Source organism: Pipistrellus kuhlii, unplaced genomic scaffold (genome assembly GCF_014108245.1).
Source record: "Pipistrellus kuhlii isolate mPipKuh1 unplaced genomic scaffold, mPipKuh1.p scaffold_m20_p_3, whole genome shotgun sequence".
NCBI classification, from domain to species: domain Eukaryota; kingdom Metazoa; phylum Chordata; class Mammalia; order Chiroptera; family Vespertilionidae; genus Pipistrellus; species Pipistrellus kuhlii.
Window position 1 is genome coordinate 170,194,448 of NW_023425529.1, and position 26,987 is coordinate 170,221,434.

A 26,987-nucleotide genomic window follows, 5' to 3' on the forward strand; every position below is an offset into this window, starting at 1 on the left:
AGAGAAATATTGATATGAGAGAAACATATCAATTGGTTATCTCCCGCATTAGCCCCAAGGAAGGCTCTGGGGTGAAAAGGAGCCTGAAACTAAGGTATGTGCCTTTGACTTGAATGGAACTCGGTATCCTTGGGTCCGCAGGCCAATGCTGTATCCCTTGAGCCAAACCAGCTATGGCACACACCAACTTTATTTTCTACTGGAGTGATTTTCTAAACAAATAAACTTTCCAAGAGTTTAAATGTTTAGTCCTATCTATATTCCTTCCTATCTCATTGTTTCAATTCTGGCATTGGTCATTAACTACAACATACCTTAACTGACTTTCCCATTAGGATTATTAGCTTTTCATGCAATAAGATCCTTTAACCTTCACCCTATGTCCAATTCTAGCAGAGGATCCCTTTCCCTCTCCCTCTGGGATCTAGACATATATATGTATATATATTCCTATGAATGCACTCATTTCAGTTTTCATGTTCATTAGATTCAAGGCCTTGAAGGACAGTTGCTAGAACTTTATAAACAATATCAACAAATATTTGATGAATGAATGGAGAAGTCAATAAAAGTTCCAAATATAAGGCAATCAGGATGTGAGGAAAGCCTCAAACATTACTTACTCATCATGATGTTCATAGAAGTGATGTTGGAATTTCTAAAGAACAGGAATAAGATTTCAAATGCCCTTTCTTCTCTTTCTAAGTTTATACCATATCCCTATCACATAAGTGAAAAAGATGCAGGTTCAGGACCTTTCTGATGTGCCAGGATCACCTGCTCACAGACAGGTAATAATATTCAATGCTGTTGTGACAAGTAACCACCAAATTAGACCTCAGTGTCATGGTTCAGTGAACGGAAACAGATAGCCACCTTCACGTGTAAATCCATTTAGTTGTAATATCTGGCCTCGGCTGGAGTTCAGTCCCTGACAAGTTAAAAGGATGCCTGACACGTATGCTTGTTTCTCCTTGAGGGAATGATAACATGGAGGCAGGTGGGAGAGATAAGGAAATTGAGTCCTTTGGGGTTTCTTTACAAGCTGTTTACTAAAGATTTTGACATCTGAACATGCTGTGCCAAGTAGTACTACTTTCAATTGTTTTCAGCACCTGGATAGTCTCCTTTCCCTTGGCCTGCTAGCCCCACCTTCCCTGCTGTCTGACTTCCATAGTCAGTCACCATCTTCCTTCCCAAAGACAAGTTAAAAATCAGAAATGCAAGGAAGTAGGCAGGCTAGCCTGCTGGCCACTCATTTCTTATGAATCATCTGGCATTTTTTTTTTGGTTTGACAATTGCACCTCATATATTTTAATATTGGTTTTGAAAGAGGAAAGTGGAGAACTTCCATTTTTTTACAGCTCCCTGTAATTTCCACTTGCTCTTTACTTATATATGAAGTCGACTTGGGTGGAAAGGTTAGAGGCAGATGAATTTCCAGCTTCACAGCTTGGGAAAGGCTAATAAAATGTGCAATAATCTTAATGCTAAGGTTTCACGGAACTGAAAGTATGTTTTATATTCATAGATGACACTCCTTAAAAATGATGGCAGGAACCTTGGATTTCTAAGGAGTTTTTTCCTTTGATTTTCCCTCTATCCTAACCTGTTTAAAATGTCTTAAAGAATTATAAAAAAAAACAAAACAAATAAGAGCCCACTATGATTTAAGTGCCTAACACTTTCATATGCAATAAAAAAGAAATATAAATTTGTTTAATTTTAACTGTTTCTGGACTAATTGTAAAAGAGCTGACAACTTTTCTAACCCAAAATATTTATTAATCTTCTTAACTGTGAACTTTGCTTTTCCTAACTTTTATTCATGAATAAACTAGCTTTTTGTAATCTATTCAGTGCCAGCAATTGTGCTTACTATTGCACTACAAAGCAATATGTTCAAAAGAACATATTTTATGGAGATTCATTCTTCTCAAAGTACTCTCATTTTCATTACATCATTTTAGCTTAACAATAAACCTTAAATACTACACTTTTATAGATAGAAGGGCCCTTTGATACCATTACTTTTAAAATAGTTCCCTAAATTATGTTCTAGTCTCTAATTTTGGATAATTCACTATATTATGAGACAATTTCATTAAAAAATATTTTTTCTTTATAATGAAAAAATAACACTTATTTGTTTTTGAAAATTTAGAAATATCAGAATAATAAAATAAAGTCATTTTTAAATCTACCATCAAGAATTAACTGATATTAACATTTTTATATACTCCTCTTTCATCTATGCAAATATATGTAATTGGTTTGGAATGAATTATTACTGTAACAGTCTATGCATATATAGTTGTATTTGTTGATCTTTGAGGTAAAATTTAATCCCTAGATCAGGCCTGTTTATCAAATGGCACCAGGGAATCAAAAGAGAGGGAGTAAGGACCAAGGAAGAAAGGAGGGGAGTGAAGAGGAAGGAGTACAGAAGCTAAGAGAGGTGGTGGAAACTTAAGTGCACTGCAGTGTAACGCATCCCTGTAACCTCTGACACATGCTAGATTTTCGGTAAATTTGATACAGTCTCATAAACTTAATATGATAGATATTTTGTGGAAACTGCTAACAAGATGGAATGTTTGACCTGGAGTTATAATGTCTGAAAATTACACCATCTATAAATTTAGATTCTGAATCAGGAGTGTGTGTGTGTGTGTGTGTGTGTGTGTGTGTGTGGGGAGGGGGGTGGGGCGAGTAGGGGGAGGGAGGGCTTTATATTTCCAAAAATCATGAGTCAAGGGTGAAAATGAAGCTTTAACTAGTTCTCTGAGAGCCAATGCTCTCTGATGATCTCTGAACTGAATGAGCAATTATAATATGACTTTATACTATGTTGTTTAAATGATCTCATATTTTTGCCTCTTGTTTAGGCAGTCTTAGGGATGGGCATCAGTGTTTCAGAGACATTTGAATAAGTGCAGGTAAGGCTCCATTTAGCAACTGAGACTTGGGACTCAGGTCCAGAATGAGACATTGGGAACTGCCATGAACTTGGTAGAAAAAAATGTGCAGGAAGGTCAACTAACTCATTGACAATTTATTGTAAGGTTCTAGTCCTGGTAGGGAACAACATTTCTTAATGAAACTATGTCAGAGGACGAATTAGATGGATTGAGACTGAACACAACAGTATGTTTCTTGTGTGGTGTCCAAAGATAGATGCTTAAAGCTATGAAATCACTCTTCAGAAAGGCTCAGCCATCATTGGTTGTGGACTTTTAGGAGAATCAAGTTAGTCATAAGGTAATTTGAGATACCTTGGGGCTAACATCCATGAGACCTAAGGCAAGTGTAGGTTGAATTTGCTGATGAAGCTCTGCTCCCTACTATAGTGCCTTCTTTTGTGACAGATCTGCGGTGAAACATTGTGGCAAGAGGCCTTTCGATGGGTTGTAAAAATGCTATAAAAACATGAAAATTGCTGCCATAAAAGAAAGAGTTATAACAAAACAGGGAACCTACTAAATTTGAAAGCTAAGAAATACTGAGAAATAAAACTGTTCCACGTATTCCAAAGAGTTTGTGGGTACGGCACCCCCAGAGGCATTTATACAGGCAAGGATTATTTACATTCATTATATACTTTAGAAAATCTCTCAGCATTCTGCCATTAAGTATGTGGTCATCTGGCTTTCCCGGAATACATCCTTCACATCAATTCCACCTTAGCTGTGTTGGCTAAATTGAAGAGTGTGAATTTCTTCTGATGTTTCACAAAAGCCCATTTCATGGGAAAGGGTATTTATATCCCTTTGAAGCCTGGGAGAAATGATGCCATGTTACAAGCGTAGTTCATGAAGAGGTCGTCAATTTGCAATTAATAAGAAGCTCATTTGAAATATTCCCTACTAATAAATTTGAGGATCAAACTTCCTTCCTGACAACAACACTTTTGCTTTGCTTTCCAGTATTTTTTTTCCAATAAAATTTCTGGATAGCCATTAACATCAGTAATTTGGGGTAAAGTGTGCAGAGGAAATCCATATTCCATATGCTTTTTATGCAGATGTGGCTGTAATGAGATACAGTAAGTACTATTCGTATCTCTGTTATAAAATTCTGAACATGCTTAAGCAATAGTCATAAATGCATTAAATAACACCATCCCAACCACTAAGAGTCTCTATCTGCCATCTGGGCGAGCCCCTTCTATATGTCATTTTGATGTAATGCACTCCTGTTTGTGCTGTTATTAGATGCAAAGTATTTGAAAAGATGCTAGATTGAATTGAAATCTGATTACATCTGGGTTTGGGTTTTTTGAGATATTGCCTATTTTCCTAAGATACACTGTTCTGTTTTCTTTTTAATCTCACAAATATATACACAAATTTACATCCTTTCATTTCAATCTCATCTTCTCTATGTTCATGGGTCACATGGGATTTCTGATTCTTATTTTAAAATGTAATCAAGGTATAGGAATTATGGAACAGTATATCATAGATTCCAACACAGAAAAAAGCAAGGAATAAAGAAAAGAGGAGGAGGCAAATAAAAGAAACAAATGTTTAGCATTTGACATGAATATAGATAAATGGTCTGCTGCACATTGGGTAAGAGTCCTGATATGTTCATTTTTACTTCATTAAGTAATAAACCTGTAGATCATTCAAGAACATCTCTATAATCCTAAGTTGCTTCTCACAGTATTTGTTTTCCTTATATAAGCACCTTTCATACAGGGAACTAAAAATCGATAGGAACACATTTGATTACCTCTCACAATTGCTTTATAATTTGGAAGACAATGTAGTGGTTCAGTATGGGTCACAGAGGACACTTTCACATAAAGTTTTTCAGACCTTCTCTCTGAAAAGTCACATATTTCCATGTATCACAATAGAAATATGAGCATACATCAGGATAATATTCTCTATCATACCTTCTAAAATATTCAAGTTAAAAACAACACATTTATGTAAAACTTCAATTCCTCTAACAAGCCTCAGAGGATGAAAGAGAGAAATTACACAGGGACTTCCCTGTAGAAGGAAGTATAGATGGTACAGGGATGGCCCTATCTCTGTAGGGGACTGCAATTCCAAGGGGATAGCATTATGAAAAGTGTACCAGACAAGGAAACTGAGCACCAAGACAACCTTACAAGAAGCATTACCTTGGTTAATTGGGCACAGTGCAGAGCTGATCTCAGAAGTTCTGTCCTGTCCAAGCCCCAGAGTTAATTGGACCCAATGAGACACATTCTGCAAGTCAGATTTACAGAGAACATATGTATAAACAAGAAGCCAAGGACTTGTTTACAATAGGGAGAGAACTTTCTTGAGTCTATGGTATTCATGATTTCCAGCCAGTGCCTTCCTGATTTTATATATATATATATATATATATATATATATATATATATATATATATATATATATATATATAATTGGTGAGCTTGGAACTAAAGCCAGGGAGGAGGATATTTTTTAGAGAGTCCAGTGTCCCAAAACACACAAGGTTACACATTTACCAACAGTCTCATACTTCCACAGAAGGCAGTATCTTCCATGATTGCTGAAATTCAGTACATTAGCCCTCTCTTTCTTTCTCTCAACATTGCTTATTCTCTTTCTTTTGAAGTACTTGAACACCACCATATTTCACCTATACATTACCTAGTAAATGCTTTCACCCTGCTTCACACAACTTGTTAGACTGTATAGTCTTCAAGTCCTGTTTTTTGTTTGTTTGTTTTTCTAAAGTGGCCCAGACTGTATTACTCGGGGGTTTAACATCTATCTATGAACCAGGAGGTTATGGTTTGACTCCCAGTTGTGGGTTTGGGGAAGGCAGCCAATCAATGGTTCTCTCTCATCATTGATGTTTCTATCTCTTCCTTTGTCTCCTTCCCCCTTCCTCTCTAAAATAAATACAAATATATTTTCTTAAAGTGAATTCTAATATTCTTACCTCACTTCTGCCTCTTATCACTTCGTTCTGGAAAATGTTAATAACATCCTATAGGATATCCTTTCATTAATCTCTCTTCTGGGACTCAGACTTCCCAAATAACTCTGTATATTAACACCTAATCAATTTTCCTAAAACAATAATACCCTGTTATTGATCTCTTTCACATTTTGATAATTTTCCACTTTATGAAGCTCAGACTCCTCAATTTGACCTTAAAAGTCTACTCCTGACCTACTTTTCAAATATCATTCACCATAGTTCTCCAACAACAACAACAAAAACCCACCTCTCTTCTCTAGTCTTTCATCATACCATTTTTGTTTTCACTTTCTCAATAATATGTTTCATTTTGTTCTTTTCTAAACCACTATCTAGTGCTACTAGAAGCCCAGGCTGTGCCATTTTTAATTTTTCCCTTTCTTTAACTTCCTATGTATGCAATGTTCTGGGTACTTGTGCTTTTTTAGAATTTTATTTGTCTGTCTGTTTCCAAAACTACAATAGAATACAATTCACAGTAGATTTACAATCTAGTTAATTTATACCAAACTAAAATGGCCACAAAAAGCAAAATATATATTTTATTGATAAGTCATTGCACATGTAATTTTAAACTCTTTCTGCTATTTGCCTTAGCTTTTACTGGCTTGCTCCTTATGATAAAACTTCAGTGAACAAGATTTGTCATTTTACATCATGCCACAGACACTTAATAGTTTACTAAGTGATTTGCAATGACAAAATAACGAGGACCTCTCTTTGACTTATAAAACCAACTGACGGAACAAACAACATACCTCCCCCAAACAGAAAGCAATTTTTGAAAATAAAGGTGGCAAGAGTTTATTTATATGACTATTTTTTTGAGTTGGATAAAGGGTCACTTAGCATTTCTGAAACTGCAACTGCATTGAGCTGTAATCTGTACTGACACATCTCTTAATCCAATGCATGCTTTCTATGTCTTTTGACAGTTCTACTCTAGTTGACCTTCAATGACTTGCCCAACAGCACTGTCCTATTGGGCACAGACCAAGTATTTCAGTATTTTCTCCCCTGGCTATGTTTTGCTGCAGACTGAGTACCAGGAAACAAAAAGGTGGGAGAGGGGGGGCTTGCCTACGTGGCTCAGTGGATGAGGAGGTCACGGTTGGATTCCTGGTCAGAGCACATCTGAAATCAATAAAAGTGTATATATATATATATATAATTTTTTTTTCTTTTTAAAGGGGGGCTCACTGTTTCTGAATTTCAGTGAACTGATCCATGAGTACTTCTTGCATTCCCCATATTTGGAGTTTTTTTGTGTGAGTACCCATTGCAGAGTAACTAGACTTAATAAGTGACTGATACAGCAGAAAAATGTATGGGTTTGGAAACCACTGAGAATAATTTTAGATCTCAGCTCTATCACAAACTATGTGACACCTTGAACAAGTTATTCAGATGATTAGATTTTTGTATGCACTTATAGTTAACAAAGAAGCAAAAGAATGAATTTACCAATGTTACTGTGAGGCAAGGATACAGTAGGGGTAAAGTTGTAGCTTTGAAAACAAATAGCCTGTGTATAAATCATAACTGTAATACTAATTCAAATTGTTCCCAAGGTCCCCATCAGTAAAAATAAGGAATAATAATAATAATAATAATAATAATTAATAATCTGATAAGGTTGTTGCGAGGATAGAATGAGTTAAGGTATATAAAATGCTTAGAATAGTACCTATCATATAGTAAGTGACTAAACAAATTACATAAAGTGTCTACCACAGTGTCTCGAAAGTTGCAATGTTCTATAATATTAACCCTCCCTCTCCTAACTGCCTCACATACACTTCTTCCTCACACTGTTTTTATTGTCAGAAGCTTGGAATTTACAAAGTCAGTTTATCATTCATTTTTTATTGTGAACTGCCAGGCACCAGGGTGGGAACTTAGAAGTCCCTCACTCTCAGCTGGACACTTAGCCACAGTGAATCCAGTATTTGTGAGACTTGAAACTCATACAATTTTGAGAACCTTCTTTGAGAAAAGACTACAAAATGAGAAGTGAATTTTTGAACTGGAATGCATGGTGTTCCCTGGGCAGGATGGCTTTTCCTGGGCTCTTTGACAAAGAATGAAATGACGGATGGAAGATGGTATAGTAAAAGTGGAAATGTATTGAATAACAAGTACAGACTCCCATGTGGGGAGAGGGGAAAAGTCCCACTGAGTCCCTTTTTTCATGGCTTAAAAAGGCTGCAGTTCTTTGTGCCTTAATATCACCTCTGATTGGTCACCGTCCTCTTCTGATTTGATTACTATAGCAACTTCTAAGCTCAAAGGTCCAACCTCTCATGGGACACAAGAGGCTCTTCTCCTTCCTCACTGATCCCCTATTGCCTCTGGGCTTTCTTCATCCTTCTTTTTATTCTGTAAATGTGTACCTTTTGCTACTTCCAGCTTCCTTGTCTTATAAAAATGTAACTTCTGCTGCTCCCTGGTCCTATGGAAATATAACTTCTGATGCTTCCAGATCCCAGTAAAATAGGAATTTGGGGGAAGAGGGGGTGAAATAGGCAGGTTTAGGAAATTTTAAAAATTAAGGGGTCCATAGAAAAAATACAGGGATACACAATTTTAAAAAAGGGTACATTTCTATGTATAAAGCCAGAAACTAATCTTTGGAAAATTCTCCAAACTATAGAGTTTATGTAGTCAAACCTCATTTCTCAAGTCTCCCATTTTGAACTATTTGGTTCTCTACCAAGTTATTCACAGAAATAAAGAAAAAAAATATGTGTAAAATATAATGTTTTTGAAAATTTACTAACACTTATGACCAGGTAACATTAGGGCCTTCTCAGGGCCTTGAAAGGGAGGATCCTATACTAGTACAAACCAAACTTCCTGAAGGCAACCCATATTAGCTTCACCATAAATCTCCTTTGTCTAAATCGATTTCCTTAGTCTGGTGTAATCTAATAAACCAAAATCCCACTTCAACATTTTAAGTAAACAGAATCAGTTATCTTCCCTTTGTGTGAATTTGTTAATTTTTCTCTATTTCCCCAGAACTTTTTACCCTCCCTCTCTCTTTGTTCTTCAAACTTTCTCTCCTTACTGGTCTTCCCCCTTAAAACTAAAAATAGATTAAAAAATCTCCCTTTACAAAAACAGTGTTAAATACTAACTCTCCACTATTGCCTTATATTATAATCGAAATACAATAGTTCTATTTACTGGCTTTCCTTCATCACTAAAATTCTTACAAGAGAAATCACAACTTCTGCCCATTCTTTTAAAACTTTTATTCTCACATAAACCTATTGAAAATGGGCTTCTTCCTCTGTAATCTATTGGAAATACCTGGATCATGATTATACATGACCTACTTGATAAACTCAACTGCCCTTCAATTTCTCAATCTATAAGACATCAACATAGCATTTTCATTGCTTGTGACATTTGGATTTTTGAAACTTTGTTATTATCCATCTGGCTAAACATACACATTGGCTAAGAAAGTTTCATCTCTGAGCATGTGACCCATTGAAACTGCATATATAAAGTGACTAGTTCCCAACTCATTCCAGTCTACCTTATTCTGCTGCCTACTTGTTGTGACATCTCCCTCACTGAGAGGCTGTAAATCACACTTCCAGACCACATACAGGGCACTGTGAAAACTGATGCTCATTAAGTGTGTTAAGTGAAAGTCATGAGTGGAGTACCAAACATTTGCTATAAATCAAAATTAACAAATGTGACTCAAGTTCTCTGAAGCAAAACATTTCAGATCTTAAATGATATGACTGTCAAGAAGCAAGAGAGACACATTTCTTCCCAAATATGTGCATAGATAAAATGCAAAGAAGTGAGTTATCAGGCTTCATAGGGAGACACATATCTGTTACTTGGCCCCAGAAACAAGTTAATTTAGCGTTATAAACCATTAAAGTTTCCTTTTCAAATAGATCGATGTGGAAAATCCAGATGGCCAACTACTCAACTCATAAATGTAAAAACTAAGCTTCAAAGCCTGAATCTAGTCAAAGCATTTTACTTACTTATTGCTAAACATTTTCATTTTTCATTATATTTAAGAGAGAAACATTACATTTTTCCTTAAGAAAACAATCACGCTGTCTCTCTCAAGGGGATTCAGTTTGCTGAACTGGTGGGATAGAGAAAGTATTAGAAGTTGAATACTTTAGAAATAAATTTAAAAATTACCAAACATCAGCTCTGACCCAAATGCTCTGCTGCTAGATCTTGAGGTTACAAAAACTTAGCGCGTTCCATCTCTCTCTCTCTCTCTCTCTCTCTCTCTCTCTCTCTCTCTCTCTCTCTCTCTCTCTCTCTCTCTCTCTCTCTCTCTCTCTCTCTCTCTCTCTCTCTCTCTCTCTCTCTCTCTCTCTCTCTCTTTAATGCCAAAAATAATACAATTCCCACTGGTTATTAGGTAAAAATCATTCTAAACCATTCCTTCTCCTTTACCCTCACTTTCTTACAATCCCATGCAGTGCTGTTTTATCTTCTGAAAGTTTTTTGAACATGATATTTTCTACATTGCCACTGCCTACTTCAGGCTTGCAAATCTCTTAGCAGGATTAAAGTAAATGCTTCTTATCTCCAATTCATCCTTCTCACTATCTTCCAAGAACCCTTCTGTCTAGAAAATCAGTTTATGCTGGTCTCCTGCTTAAAGTTTCCTAATGGCTACTTATAGCCCATGTGATAATTTCTTAGCATGGTCCAAAGACTATTATTGGTATTATTTCCATTCTCACCTTTATTTCTCCCACCGTCAAGTCTTTCTGAATTCCTGGTGATTCTCCCAGATATACCATGTTCTAGCATGTTTTTATGCTTTTGTACCTTTACTGCCTGGAAGGACTTCGTCCTTCTTGTTTGCTTGGATATCTGATAGTTATCTTCAAATGAGAGGCTGAGTGCATGAATTTGTGCACCAGTGGGGTCCCTCGGCCTGGTCTGTGGGATTGGGCTGAAACCAGCTCTCTGACGATCCCCAAGGGGTCCCAGATTGTAAAAGGGCATAGGCCAGGCTGAGGGACCCCATCAGTGCATGATTGGGGCTGGGAAGAAATACAGGATGTTGGCCAGCTGGGGAGGGACTACTGGAGGGCTCCAGGGCATGTTTGGCCTGTCTCGCTCAGTCCCAATTGGCCAGATCCCAGTAGCAAGCTAACCTACTGCTTGGAGTGTCTGGCCCCTGGTAGTCAGTGCACATCATAGACAGTGGTTGAGTGGCCTTAGCTTATCATTAGCATATCATGCTGTGATTGGTTGAATGGAAGACTGGACAACTGGACACTTAGCATATTAGGCTTTTATTATATAGGATATCACCTACAGCTGCACTTTAAGTCTTCATTTAGTACCAGATCCATGTGCGTTAACACTTGAGAACTAAGCACAAAGTCTTTGCCTTTTGTTCAGCATAAGAGATTGCTTGATTTTGCAGAAATGTCCAGTGAGAGGTTATATGGATTACTGAGTTTCTGAACAATCTAAGTAAAGGAATGGGAGGAATTCTCTACTGGTTTCCATACTTGTGTGCTTATGTGTGGGTATCAAACAGATCCCTAGCATCTCATACTTCAGGACAAACAGAAAAATGTGGGTGGAAGGTGAGAAGTACCTTAAGCTAAGCACAATTGATTTTTTTTTTCAGAGTTAGTCAAGGAGCAACTGGGGTGAAACTAGCAGCCAAAAGTATTGAAGTGATGCTCCATACACAGAGATTAACATTATAAATGGAAAGATATTTGCAAATGTATGACACCTCTCTCTCTCTCTCTCTCTCTCTCTCTCTCTCTCTCTCTCTCTCTCTCTCTCTCTCTCTTTCACACACACACACACACACACACACACACATACACACAGTCCTTGTTTTGCAGCATTCTAATACACATACATTTTAGTCATCTTGACTCACAGTTAACTTAAATAACACCAGTTGCTCAACACTCAACATGGTTTAAATTTTAGTATATTAACTGTAAGTATAGCTGGCCCTCTGTATCCAAGGATTCCACATCCATGGATAGGTTCAACCAATTGTGGATGTAAAATACTGGGAGAAAAAGTTACATTATTGCTTACATGTACTATGTATTGTAGTTAGGCATAGGATGGCTGCATCTATACTGAATATGTACAGATTTTTCTTCTTGTCGTTACTTCCTAAACAATGCTGTATTACCACTATTTACATAGCATTTACATTCTAATAGGTATTATAAATAATCTATAGATGATTTGAAGTACAAGGAGTGTGTGTGTAGGTCATATGCAAATGCTACATCATTTTATATAAGGGACTTGAGCATCTATGGATTTTGGCACCCATGAGGAGTTCTGGAGCCCATCCCCCACCCATACTGAGGGATGAGGGTAATTGCAAAAAGTACACACTCCATTGCTAGTCCTCCCATTTACAATCTGTAATGTAAATAATTGTAGTGCATCATGATCAGTGACAAATACATCACTCCTTTTAGAGTCTGTCAGATTGCTCACCGTGCATCCTCAGACTCAGGCAACAGGATACATACTTTTGTTGCCTCCTATCTCCTGCTTATATAACTCTGTGATGTTTTACAAGTATTAATAATGAAAAGAGAGAGCTGGCTAGCAAAGATGAGATGTCAGCAAAAAAACGAAAAGTGATGACATTGGAAGTGAAATTCGAATTGGATTTAAATAGAATTATAGAAGAAATAGGTGACTGTGGGAATATATACACAGCTGCCATTCGAGAGACCCCAGATATGCAGCCACAAGAACTCAATAAAAGCAAACTTGCCGACATCAATGAGGAAAAACGTTATTACAAAAAAGGTGAAGATGTCCCAAAGGGAGTGATGCTGGCAAAAGACTGCATTAAAGAAAACCTTAGAGATATTTCATGACATTGAAAGTCCAAAGAATAAAGTGTTGGAAGATGATTCAAATTGAGAGAGGAATATGACCATTTGTCAAGACATGAAGAAGATGCTTAGTGTATTTTGTTAAGTTATGCCATGAGGAAAAATATATTCTTCAAAATACTTTTTCTTATAAAGAAATAAAATTAATTCTCAGTATTTCTAATGTTTATAATCAGTGTGCTAAATAAATGTTCACTTTATTTTTTTATTATCTGTATACATTCATAATTGACAATGAGAGAGAGTGTTTAATGTTTTGACCAAAAAATAAAAGAATTAAAGTTCATAGAATAATTGTACTTTCACATATTGATTATTAAGAGCATTTTGCTTTTTTTTTTTTTTTTTTAGCTTGCATAGTCATTGTATGGTCCTGTGCTATTGCACAAAATGAGGGCTCTCTCCCTGTACATGTGCATAAAACACAAATATATCTCTATACACCTATACAGATAAACTATGAGAAAGAAGGTATAGAAGCTGAGTCTTAAAGGCAGAGTAACAGCTCACCAGTAATACAAGAGGTGAGGAGGATTATAATGGTCACTACAACATGTGCAGGTGGCCAAATGTTTTTGATGGAGCACAGGGAGTTTGGAGAACTAAGGTGGTTTGGTACACTAATGCTCAAATGTGCCCAAGGTAAAGAGCAGCCGGAGATAAAACAGCAAAGGTTATCTGGTGCCAAGTCTACTAGTAATAGGGATTTCTCTGTTTGAATAAGAATTTTGATTTTTATCCTTTAGGTTATGGGAACCTCTGAAGGGTTTTCAACAGATGTGTGACACATTCAGACTTATTTCAGGACATTCACCCTGAGGAGTTTTGAGGTTGGTTGGGGTGGGAGCCTAGAGCTTAGAGGCAGGAATATCAGACACTGATGCAGGTAAGAAAGAGGAGAGGCTGAACTAAGACCCATGTGAGTATGCAATCACTTTGTCCTTATTAAAAAAGTGATGTTTCCTTAAGATCCAGTTTTCCTACATGTCTCAGTACAGTAGGTCCTCAGGTCACATCAGAGATCTATCCCTATGGCATGACATAATGCTATTTTCACTGTAAGGAAGAACCCACCTACAAAAGCACCTACATCACTCACATGGAACACATACATAATAGTAATGAAGTGAAACAATAAAAAAAAATTAAAACAATTCCTAACCTTTACTTGTGGTAAATAAATAATAAAAAACATAAAGCACATATGGATATATGTAAAAATGACAGAACTTTTATATATATATAAACTAGAGGCCCAGTGCTTGAAATTTGTGCATGGGGGTGGGGGGGTGGGGAGGGTCTCCCTCAGTGCAGCCTGCTCCCTCTCTAATCTGGGACCCCTTAAGGGATGTCCAACTGCCCATTTAGGCCCAATTCCACTGGGATTCACAATCTGGGACTGCTGGCTCTCAACTGCTTGCCTGACTAGCTGCCTGATTGATCCTAACCACTCCTCTGTCAGCCTGATTGATGCCTAACTGCTCCTCTGCCAGCCTAGTCACCCCTGACTGCCCTCCCCTCAGGCCTGGTCCCCCCAAATGCCCTCTCCTTCAGGCCTTATTGCCCCCAGATGCCCTCCCTTGCAGGCCTAGTCCCTTCTCTGCTGGCCATCTTGTGGTAGCCATCTTTTGTCCACATGGGGGCAGCCATCTTGTGTGTTGGAGTGATGGTCAATTTGCAGAGTACTCTTTTATTAGGTAGGATGGGAGATGGCAACGTAACCACAAAACAACAAACTTTGAGTCTGATATAACCCGAGGACTGCCTGTAATTTACACTTACCCTATTTTCCGGGGTATAAGATGACCCCCTAATTTTACAGTTAAAACATAAGTTTAGGCCTATATTCGCTGTATAAGACTACCCCCCACTTCCGAGGCAACACTAGTTCTTTTTTTAATAGACCGCCTCTCTGACTCTGGCCAATCTGAGCAGGCTTTTTACTAGAACACAGTGTAGCTTCAGGTACAGAACATGTATAATTTGCATGCATAAAAAGCCTGCTCAGATTGGCCAGAGATAGAGAGGCAGTCTATTAAAAAAAGAACTAATGGTGCCTCGGAAGTGGGGGGTAGTCTTATACAGCGAATATAGGCCTAAACCTATGTTTTAACTGTAAAATTAGGGGATCGTCTTATACGTCGGAAAATATGGTAAACAGATTAAATACCATGCCCTCATGGAATGAACTACAACCACACTACAGTCTACTGCATGAATTAAAGAGAGAGTTGCAAACCCTGCTGGTTAGGCCGAATACCAGCTACCGTCTTGCTTATTCAATCAATGATCCCTTGCCTTCTCTCCCGCACAGACACCTTGTCGAACATAGCTTTGTTTTCCCTAGCCTGATTAGTAAAAACTTGTTCAGGTAAGATGCTTCGTTAACAAATAGTGCTCTCTTGTTCCTTTCAAGCTGTCTCCTACATTTTAATTTACTGGGCAATGCTAATGAACTCAACAGGGGACCTAATAGTTTCTCCTGGGGATAGAGAAAATTAGAAAATTGCCTCGTAAACATAGGATAGTGAAGACAAAGAAATGCCAAATTCAGATTTTAATGATACCACTTGTTGCATGGGTAGTAAAGGGTGGGGATGTCACTGAAGTTTGCTTTTTCATATATTAAGATTTTAAAGGACTAACAATACTCCAGGAACAACTGTGCTGCTTATTTTATAAGCAACAGCATTGAAAACTGAAACTAATGAAACCATTTTCTTCTTTATATTAGAGATTCCAGCTTCCCAAGTCATCAGAATCTTAACTTGTCTTCATATTTTTTTTTAATCAGAATTTTACTTTTTGAATCCAGAAGGCAATGCCTCCTCATAATTGTAAAACCTCTTTGAATGATATTGCTTAGCCTCATGGATCTGAGTTTTATTCAACAATAAAGGGAGAAAGACAACCTATTATAAGTGGGCATTATTATTTTATAATCCTAGACCACATGGTTTTCTCCAAGTTTGTCCACCAGCCTTCAACCAATGTTTTTGCTTCAGCCATGTTGATTCTTTATTATTAGTTCTGCCCTTGTATGAGATTCTGTTCCTTGCCAGAGAACATGTCCTAATTTATTTTTCTTTGTTAAGACATTTTCTATTGTAGTAGAGAGCAGTCTGTTATGTGTACCACACACTTGGCAGATTTCCTTATTCCTCATAAAGATAACATTAGCAAAGAATACCAAGGACAACAATGTCCCTCACCAGGCTCTTTCCTAGGCTGTTGCATCTGGCCTCTCTGAATGGCATTCATTAGAGCCCAGGCACCAAGATAATAATATACCAAAGGCAATGATGCCAGCTTCCATGCTCTGACAAATTACCTCCTGGACTTTGTTCAAACTGAAATCAAAACACCCTGAATAAGTTTTCTCATCTCTAGAAGTTATAAAAATATATGAGAAGCTACAAATAAGATTCAGAGCTCTTTTTTTTTTTTTTTTGGATGATGGAAAGAGATACTTACTTTATCTATATAATAGCAAAGACTTCACATATTAATACAAAGAATGAGGGTTTCCCATGAACATTCAAAGTGATAATGAATAAAATATTGGAAGTACAGGCCACATATTTATATCCACAACAGTAAGATAACCCTATGGTCCTTAGAGTCCTGAACTATAGAAAAAAGTGAATTAAGAGAGTTTTCTGAATTACTGTATCAATCAAAGTTATATTAGTTTAATGTTGAATGGCTACATTACTCAGGTGCTTATCACAATATAATTATGCCATGAATAATATGGAAAATAAAGGAGAGTGCTAGGACATTCATGCAGGAAAGGTAATTACTAATTTTTCAGACTCAAGAAACAGAGTATAGCATGGTAACTGGGGAAAACCACAGTAAAGGAATAGAGTTTTCAGAAAAGCTGCAATACCAAATTGACAATGAATCAAAATGTCAAAGTGATTGCAAGTATTTGTGGAAAGCCCCTGAAGTTCCTTATCAAATCATGTGCTACACACCTTGAAATTACTTATTTCCTGCATTGACATATATACAAATATACCATATCATTGTCATTATTTGCATCTATGTTGGTACATTCATATATAGATATACATATAAATTCCTCATATAAGGCTTATTTAGCATAGCTTAAAATAATTCTATGAAAAAAATCTATAATTTTCATTAACACGTTAAGCACCATCTCACTCACTGATGACTGACACTATACTTTCCATCCAGAAGACAAAACAGGCTGGGCGTTTAATGTGTTAACTGACATTCCGCTGATCATTCTTTTAATTGACATTTTATATATATAGTGCTAGAATGTTTAAAAATACCGTAAACTAGTTAGAGAATAGATTTTGGAGTTACTGGTTGGAAACTGTTGAAGAAAATTCTTTGGTAAATACTAGTGTTTAACCAGAACATTCTATTTTTAACAATACTTTAACAGTTAATATATTTATAGTAGTTATACATTTGTTATGTTCAACAACATCTGCCTTTCTTCTCAATCCTCCTATCTAATAAAAGAGTAATATGCAAATTGACTGTCACTCCAAGACAAAAGATGGCTGCCACAAGATGGCTAGAGGGTGAGGGTAGTTGTGGGCAGTTAGGGGTGACCAGGCCAGCAGAGGAGGGTAGTTGGGGAAGACCAGGCCACAAGGGCAGTTGGGGGGACCTAGGCCTGCAGAGGAGAGCAGTTGGGGGGGGGCAGTCCTGTGGTGGAAGACAGTTAGGGGGACCCAGGCTTGCAGGGGAGGGCAGTTTGCGGGGGACCAGGTTTGCAGGGGAGGGAAGTTGTAGGCTATCAGGCTAGCAGGTAGGGCAGTTAGGGTGACTGGGTCAGCTGAAGAGGGAAGTTGGGGGAGACCAGGCCTGCAGGAGAGGGCAGTTGGGGGTGACCAGGCTGGTGGGGGAGAGCATTTAGGAGCAATCGGGCCGGCCAGGGAGCAGTTAGGTGTCGAACAGGCTGGAAGGGGAGTGGTTAGGGGGCAATCAGGCAGGCAAGGAGGTGAACGGTTGGGAGCCAGCAGTCTTGAATTGTGAGAGGGATGTCCGACCACCAGTTAAATGGGTGGTTGGACATTCCTTAAGGGGTCCCAGATTGGAGAGGGTACAGACTGGGCTGAGAGTCACCCTCGCCGCCCCCCCCCCCCCATCGCCACCCCATGCACAAATTTTCTGCACCAGGCCTCTAGTTAATTTATAACCTTCTTAAGAGAAGGATTTTAAAAACAGTACTTCTATATCAGTTTATGGTCTTTAAATATGGACTAAGGATAACTATAATCTACATAATCCTTTTAATGACTTCATTAGTAATTCATGGCATAAAGATACCATTGGTTTATTTAGCCAGTACTATTATTTAACAATTAACTTGTACCCGACCCCCCCCCCCTTTTTTTTTTACCTCTACATATGATACTAGTAAATTTCCAAGAACTAATATATTTACACATCTTTGGTTGTCTCTTAAGAATATAGTTTTGTAGCTGGTATCTTTTAAGTCAAATAATATAATAGCATTTGTTTCTGAAAATACAAATCTATTTAATATCAGCTCCACACAGGAAATACTGTTTTCAGTGACTGATCACTATATAGCCATTCCCCACTAACAGGATGACATGTTCAAGTTCCCTCTGTTCCTCTATGTCCTGCTTCATAGTTCTTTTTGAACTTTTTGTTTTGAAAAGATTGGGTCATTTGAAATGGACAGAAACCAGAGGAGAGGAGAGGAGAGTAAAACAAGTGCAGAATGGAAGAAAGAAGCAATGACCAATGAAACAACCCTTTGATATTGTTGTAATAATGTGGTTATTATTTTACAGGAAAGTAAATACTTTGTAAATAATGTTTAGGGAATACTAGATAATATAGGCATGTCATTTATACAGCTCTACTAATTAAACACTCTCCAAGTCTGTTTCCTACTTATTAATGGGGGAAAGGACTGAACAAAGGCAATTTAGATGCATGCCCAGTAAGGTCTTCGTGACATGGGAAGGTGCCTTTCTGTTGGTCACAGCTGGAAACAAATTAGTGGCCAGGATGGACATGGGCACCTCAAGTGCACAAAACTTGAATATGTAAACTTCCAAACAAAGGAATGTTCCCTCCTCTCTCTCTCTCTCTCTCCTCCCCCCCCCCCCCCCTCTCCCATTCCCTCTGTTTGTCTCTTTCTATCACATGCTGGGCTCTCATGACTCCTGTTGCAGGGGATGCACTGCCCTGCACCCAGGTTCTCCACACAGTGGACTAATGGACTTTATTAGCCTAAATGCTGAACTACATCTGACTGCAACATGGAGTGGAAGCTCGAATACTGGCCTTGCTTTTGGCTCTACTAGAACCCCAGCTGGACCTCTTTTAGGACTGGGTTAAGGGGCTTGGAACTTTGCAACCTAAGGAATGTAACTCCATGTCAATAAAGTCTTTTACCATATCTTATGCCCCAAGGGGGCTTCTGAAAGTGTTCATTTCAGTGGCACCCCAAGAATCTCACTCCCACGTGTATCTGGGAAATCCTCCTGCAATAATGTCACATAATCAATCCTGGAACCAAAGCAACCTCAATTATGAGAGGGAAAAGAAAGTTCTGGTAGGGCATAAATTACAGTAATGTTGGGGAGCACACAAGACTTGGTTGAATAGTTTATAAGGAGGACATTCCAAGAAAAGGGAAGTGTGTGGAAGGCCGCCTGCCCTGTGTTATCAGAATTTGGACTTAGGGGAACGCTGAATGCGGTGCCTCTAATTATTTCTTGACCTTTCTAAATAAGTCTGTGCACATGCAGACTCCCAGGTGTTTACTGGAATCCTTACACCATATTTTCTGACGTATAAGACGACTTTTGAAACGAAAAATAGTCAACGTTCGAAAAATGTCATTCATTAAAAATTTAATTAAAAAAAGAACTGATGTTGCCTCGGAAGTGGGGGGGGGGGGGGAGTCTTATACGGTGAATATAGGCCTAAACCTATGTTTTAACTGTAAAATGAGGGGGTCGTCTTATATGCCGGAAAATACGGTATTTAATCTGTGTGTGTCCTTGCGTAAAGGACATTACAAACACATGTGTCCTACCAATATTATTTACCCTGCTGACTGTATCTAAAAGATAAAAGCCTAATGAGGCAGGTGATGGAGGCTGTCTGGTTCTTTTAGCCAGGCATACCCTTAACCCTCTATTTCACAGCAAAGGTTTGTGTTTGAGTAATCTATTCATCCATTGCTCAGGGTCTGCTGTTCAGCCCCAGCACAGTACCAAGAGCTGATCAGAGCATTTTCAATAATACTTACCATCACTACTAAAAATACAGTTTTTACTGGGAGGATAGATACAAGAAAGAGAGCTGTAACGATTGTTTAAGAATTCCCACTGCCCTTGGCAGATTTTAGCCCCTTCCCTTTAAGATAAGCTCTTTCTAAAGCTCAACTAAGCCATGTCCCTAAGGTAACATTTATACAGTTTTCACTGTGCCTTGAGTCACAAGCAAAAGCAAATTATCAATTTTTCTAGCCATGCTGTTCTCAGGAAGTGTTTGCCTTTTTAATTGCCAAGCTAGTGTTCATTCAACATAATTGAACAGCTACCTGATTAGAGGGCACAGGCTGAGAATGGCAAGAGGCAGCTGTCAGGAGTCTCTGGCATTTGAGTGGGCTCCCTCTGGCTGCTTTCCTCCTGCTGGGGTGAATGGAGCTGAACCCTTGGCTAATGCCATCTTAACTGAGGAGGAGGATAGGGAGTCCCTTTGACCCAACAGGTCAGCCGGCAGCAGGGAAATATACTGACAAGAGTTTGTCTTTCAAGACCAGATGTTAAAGGAAAGCCTGGAATTTCAGGGATTTCATTAAATGTGAGAATCACACCTTCTTCTCATCACCTGCAGAGCTGCAGCCTCCCTGGGGGAGAAAGACAGCCTCACTGGCTGAGAGCTTCTCCCACCACCCCTGCTGACACCTGTGAATAGGGCTGGTGCCCTGAAAAGGGATCTGTTTCTGTTCCTGAGAGGCCTCCAGACAGGAAGCATTCGTACGGAAGGAAAGAACATTTTCGGGGAGCATTCATCTTTGCCATTGCCACATTGCTCTTCTAGCAACTAAAGTTCATCAGCTCCTGAAATACAATCATTTTGCAATGCAAACAGCTGCTCCAGCATAATTTTACTTTTCAAAACGTTAGTCAGGAACTCCTTAGCCCATCCACAAATTTTCACTTGTCCCTCTCACATTAGTTAAAGCAACCTCTCATAATTATCCATAATTTCTCCCACTCTTATATTATAAAATGGAATTTTAGAGTTGTTAGGAGTAAAGTTTTTAGAATAGGCTTACTTTGATGGAATCTATTTATTCATAATACCAATAGTCAAAGTATAACCTTATATGATTTTAGATGCAAAGAATAAAGCTAATTGAGCATACATTAGATTTGAGTTAGTGGATTCCTGGCCAACATGAAGGTGGTAGACACTGGTGACTACAAAGGGCAAATAACCTAGCCACAATAGCATGCACAGTGGTGTTATTGGTGAGGATCTCTCTATGTTCCCACCTGTTGCTGGTTGAAGTGGGCTTCTTGCAATATGAGGAGAAAATGAATTTTCTGAGATTCACGGGGGAATGAGTGGCACTGACTAGTATTTGTATGGAGATTAAAACTCTGAGTTCCCAAGGTCCCCTCTCCCTCCAACCTACCATGAAAGAATTCCAGCTGAGATTTCAATGGGGGTAGGATTAAAGCCATTCCCTAAAGTTTGTGTTCCATATTTGCACACTCTAAACCAGCATCAGATTAGTTTAGCTTGTGTTCCCAACTGCAGTCCCTCAGTTCATTTTGTGTCGGGTCTGCATGACCATGAGTCATGTGGTTTCTAGGAATACAGGCAAATGCAAGAAAGCAGGAACAAAACCAGAGAGAGCCAAGACAGTGAGAATTCCTTTGTCTGGGGATTTTAACCTTCTAAAATCTCATGCACTTGTAGTGATCCATCCCCTCTAGCCAATTCATGGTTCCCAGGTTAGACTGACAATCAAGTGTGTCCCCTACTTCACTCCAATTCACTGTAAATGCTTCCATCTCCCCCTTTGCTGGACCCCTCCTCCTAGAGATTTGCAGATAATGGTCTGGTGGTTCCCTGGGAAGTTTAAAGTTGCAGCTTCCTAGTGAAGCTGCTCAGATGGCCATGCTTTCAATGTCTTTCCTTTTGCTTCTTTGCTATCCTACATAATAAAGAGATAATATAGGCAAATTGACTGTCACACTCTCGCACAAGATGGTCTCACCCATGTGGTCACAAGATGGCCACCACAAAATGGCAGAGTAGGGCAGTTGGGGGCATTTGGGATTGTAGGGGAGGGAGGGCAGTTAGGAGGGCCCAGGCCTGCAGGGGAGGGCAGTTAGGGGCAACCAGGCCGTCAGGGGATGGCAGGTAGAGGAAACTGGGCTGGCAGAGGAGTGCAGTTGGGGGCAATTGGGCTGGCAGGGGAGCAGTTAGGTGTTGATTAGGTTGCCAGGGGAGTGGTTAGGGAGTGATAAGGCTGGCAGGCAGAAGCATTTAGGGGCAATCAGGAAGGCAGGCAGGAGAGCAATTGGGAGCCAGCAGTCCCGGATTGTGAGACAGATGTCGGGCTGCTGGGTTTAGGCCAAATCCCTGTGGAATTTGGCCTAAACCCAGCAGCCAGACATCCCTTGAGGTGTCCCAGATTGGAGAGGATACAGGCTGGGCTGAGGGACAACCCCCTACCCCCAATGCATGAATTTCATGGACTGGGCCTCTAGTTGTTAATAATAGATAATTACAATGGTAGTAGTAGCATTGCTTTTCTATAAGTGGGATACATTTTGGTGTAAAGATGGAATAGCCTATTATTTCTGCAAATATTCAGTGAAGCGGCCCCTAGGGCATCCAAACAGAAAGAAGCATTTGCCTACTACTTCCCAGGGGAAGCTTTCTTCTTATAATATCTTGAGAAATTAAATTGGGAAAGGGAAGTTTCTCCTTCAAACACTAGACCTCTCTGCTCCCGAGATCACCCTTATTTTATTACTATACTCAGGACCAACAACATAATTTGCAGAAACTAGTGAAAAATAAAAATAATAAATCCCCTTATTCAAAATTATAAAGAACTAGAGGCCTGGTGCACGAAACTTGTGCATGGGTAGGGTCCCTAGGCCTGGCTGATAATCAGGGCCAACTGAGGCCTTCTGGCTGCTGGTCGGGGCTGTCCTTTGTTCCATACTGCTCCCTGGTGGTCAGCAAGTGTCATAGTGAGCGATCGAACTTCCAGTCTCCTGGTCAAACTCTTGAGGGGACACTTTGCATATTAGCCATATATGAGAGAGAGAGAGAGAGATTTCAAGACAGTGGCAACAGAGTCATAAACAAAGCACAGAGATCTTCCAAGTATGGGGCTCTGTATAACTACAAAATGTCTCACAACCAGGACACTGGCATTGACTATACTTAATCCCTTTCTGCCCAGTCCTTGAAGTGCAGCATTCTTGGTCAATCTAAATTGCATAGCTTATTGTCAAAAGAGTGATAGGGATTTTAGATAATAAATTACATAGAATTGACATAATTTAAAAGTATCACTTCATGCCACTATTTATTTGGCAAAGGTTTAATTCATTAAATAAGTCCTTCTGGTTTTCAATCTGTGAATGAAAAAAAAAGGGCCACGTGCTAACCTGACTAACTCAGAGAAGGCCTGTGTGGTGGCCTTACAAACTCAAGAGACTTAAAGTAATCACAAAGGATGCTCTGAAATTAAAAACCTTTAATTGAAGAGCAGTTTATAGTGGGTAGTCATGTCCTAAGCCAGGCTCTTCCGTGACAAAAATCAATTTCCATCTTTACTGAGCCTATAGTATTTTTGCATCTAAGATAACATACCTGTGAAATTTCAAAGTAACTTGTAACTTCCCCTTTTCTGGACTCCTCAAAGCATAATCAAATGTGCATGGGGGCCAAGATGGAGACCACAAATTCCTCCATTTTTATTGAAATCATTCTAATTGTTGGTTATCAACTATCCTATACCCATCTATTAAATAAAAGAAGTGTCTATCATTTTACTTTTTATCCAATTCCAGATGTTTCCTGGGGAGGGGACCAGCAGGGGGCCAGGGCAGGGTGTGGGGGAGCTTTACTTTCTCCTGCCTCCCTAATCTATCACCAATGGATTTCATGTAGCCCACTTACATTTTCTCCTTTGGTGGTGATGTATAAAACAAGGTGAAAAACTGCCATTCTCAGAGCATTATCCCAACATGGTGAGAATCTTCTTCTGGGCAATTATTGACAGTTTGGCTCAAATAAACTCACAAAAATTATTTACAGCTTTGAATGTTTCTTTTTATGTTAACAAATCCTTCTTCTGCTAGCAGATATCATTTCTAACCATACGTTTTTGGAACTAATGTTCAACTACTAGACTGCCCTACTTATACACAATTGAAAATTACTTGTGTATTTTTACCCAGCAATGTCTTTTTTGCTCTGAAACCAGGTTCAACCATCTCAATTTGAATTTGGTTCTTTTGATTGTAACTATCCTTTCTCCTTTTCAGTTTTCTTTAGCCTTTTATCTGAACTAGTACTTCTAAAACATATTTTATTTCCCCCTTCTGCAGGATTTTTAGATATTTTTCATAATTTTACTCTCCATGAAATTTTGATACTATAGATATATTGCCAACCTGTTTTGGGAAAGGAAGAAGTTTTACTCTGCCCTTCTAGGTTCTTTTGCCTTGTTTAATAATTAAGTCAACATAAAAGAGAGTAGCAAAAGGAAATAACCAAATTTAGTTACATATGTACATAAAGGAACCCTGTATATATAAGAGAGAACCTACTTACATAAGAAGCTCAGAAACAGAAAGGTAAAATGAGGTTTATGTGATATTCTGAATCAAGGAATAAAGTAAGGTTTCCTGGGGCTTCAGAGGGAGAGGGGACATTCACAGGATGATAAGAAGAATAGATGTTTAGTAATCAGAAGTTTGTCCTGCACTATAGGTAGGCCATAAAAAGTTATTTTAGGCAATAATTCTTATGGGAAAGGCCCCAATTTAAATTTCTTAAGGGAGAGGTGAAAGTTTCTCTTGAGCCTGCAGGGTCTTGCCCTCAGCTCAAACTAATTCCCATGACAAAGTAGCAGAACTTGGGAAAATCTGTACTGGACCCCTTCATTGTTTTATGTTTTCTTTCTCTCTCAAAAAAGTCCAAAACAAAACACTAGCTTTCACATCCCGGAGCCTCTTGACTAAGCTCAGAGTTCCATATATCAATTGAGAATTTGCCCACAAACATTTGTGTTTTATGACAAGTGTGTGCTGTGAATCTATCTGCATTTTATTTATTTATTTATTTAAACATTGTATTTATTTATTTTATTGATTTTTTTTTAATCTTTACCTGAGGATATTTTCTGTTGAATTTTAGAGAAAGTAGAAGAGAGAGGGAAAGACAGAGAGAAACATTAATGTGAGAGAAGCACATCGATTGACTGCCTCCTGCATGTGACCTGACCAGGGCCCTGGCCAGGGAAGAGCCTGCAACTGAGGTATGTGCCCTTGACCAAAATTGAACCCAGGACCCTTCAGTCCACAGGCCGATGCTCCATCTACTGAACCAAACCAGCTAGAGCTACATTTTAATTACAACTTTATGTTCTTGATTTCTGAGGCCAATTCTATTTATAGCTAATATTTGAAGAGAATGCTTTTAGGGCCAGATATTAACACAAGAAGTGGTAGGGTTTAGGAGATGTGACCCCAAACTATGGGATAGTGAGTATTTTAAAAAATATTTTATTGATTTTTTACAGAGAGGAAGAGAGAGGGATAGAGAGTTAGAAACATCAATGAAAGAATCACCAATTAGTTGCCTCTTGCACACTCCCCACTGGGGATATGCCCGCAACCAAGGTACATGCCCTTGACCTGAATTGAACCTGGGACCTTTCAATCCGCAGGCCGACACTCTATCCACTGAGCCAAACCAGTTTCGGCAAGAGTATTTTAAAGTGAAGGAGTTTGAGAAAACACAGAAGCAGGGAAGCTACTCACCTCTCCTCTATATTTATCCCTTGAAATAGGTAATGAACCCTCCTGTGAGAGGTGCCCTTCCTATAGCCAAAGGGAAGGAACATCCTTATCTCCAAAGACAAAGCAACACCAAAGAGATTCTGAAAAAAACAAAAACCCCCACAAAAAACAAACAAAAAAAAACAGCCACTTTTCTTGAAGACAAGATAAACTTTTCCCAATCTTATTCAATGATATTGTTCCATTGCTTGATAAATTATTTCTTCTGTTTCATGAAGACAGGGCAAGAAGATTATAGTAACCACAAAGTATTCACTTCCATATAGCAACTAGCTAACCATGGAATGAAATTTAACTCAGCTTGAAATAGAAAGCATAATTTAAAGCAATTTACGTTCTTGGAATTATTTTGCTTGGACCACCTTGAAATTATATTGGTAAAACAGGATAGCTAAAACAAAAATATAAAACTCGGTGAAATCACCAAGCCTCCCCATTATCTTGTTTTATCAATCTCTTTTATGTCTATACCTATTATAACAGCTCCTGAAATAAAGAGAGATATAAGTTTTCTTTTTCCATCTAGGGAGGAGCTATACAGTAAGCAATGAAATCACCAAATGGGAAAGGGGTATGAGAGCAACTGAAAACAGGGTTGTTAAGAACATATGTTGCCTGGATGAAAAATAAGGAAACAATTCCCAGTGTAGAACTACATGATTTTCATTACTTATGCTTGCTTTTATATCTTCATTTAGGAATGGTCATTAGCACCTATTATTTACAAATTATTGTGCTAGATGTTCTATGAAATTGGATTTAAGCTATAGTAGATTTTTCTTCTAACCCTGCTTCTAAAATATTTATATATATGTTTACAAGGTTTTATCTCTATTGCAATTAATGGCTCCTTCCATTTACCCTCCACAGACACCTCTAAGGCTCTTTTATAATTAGCTGCAAATGGCTGTGAATAAGGCACATCCTGGAACATATATAATGACTAACCTTCACAAGTTTATAAAATATTCAGTGATGCAGTATTATTTCTCCGAGTTATATTAATCT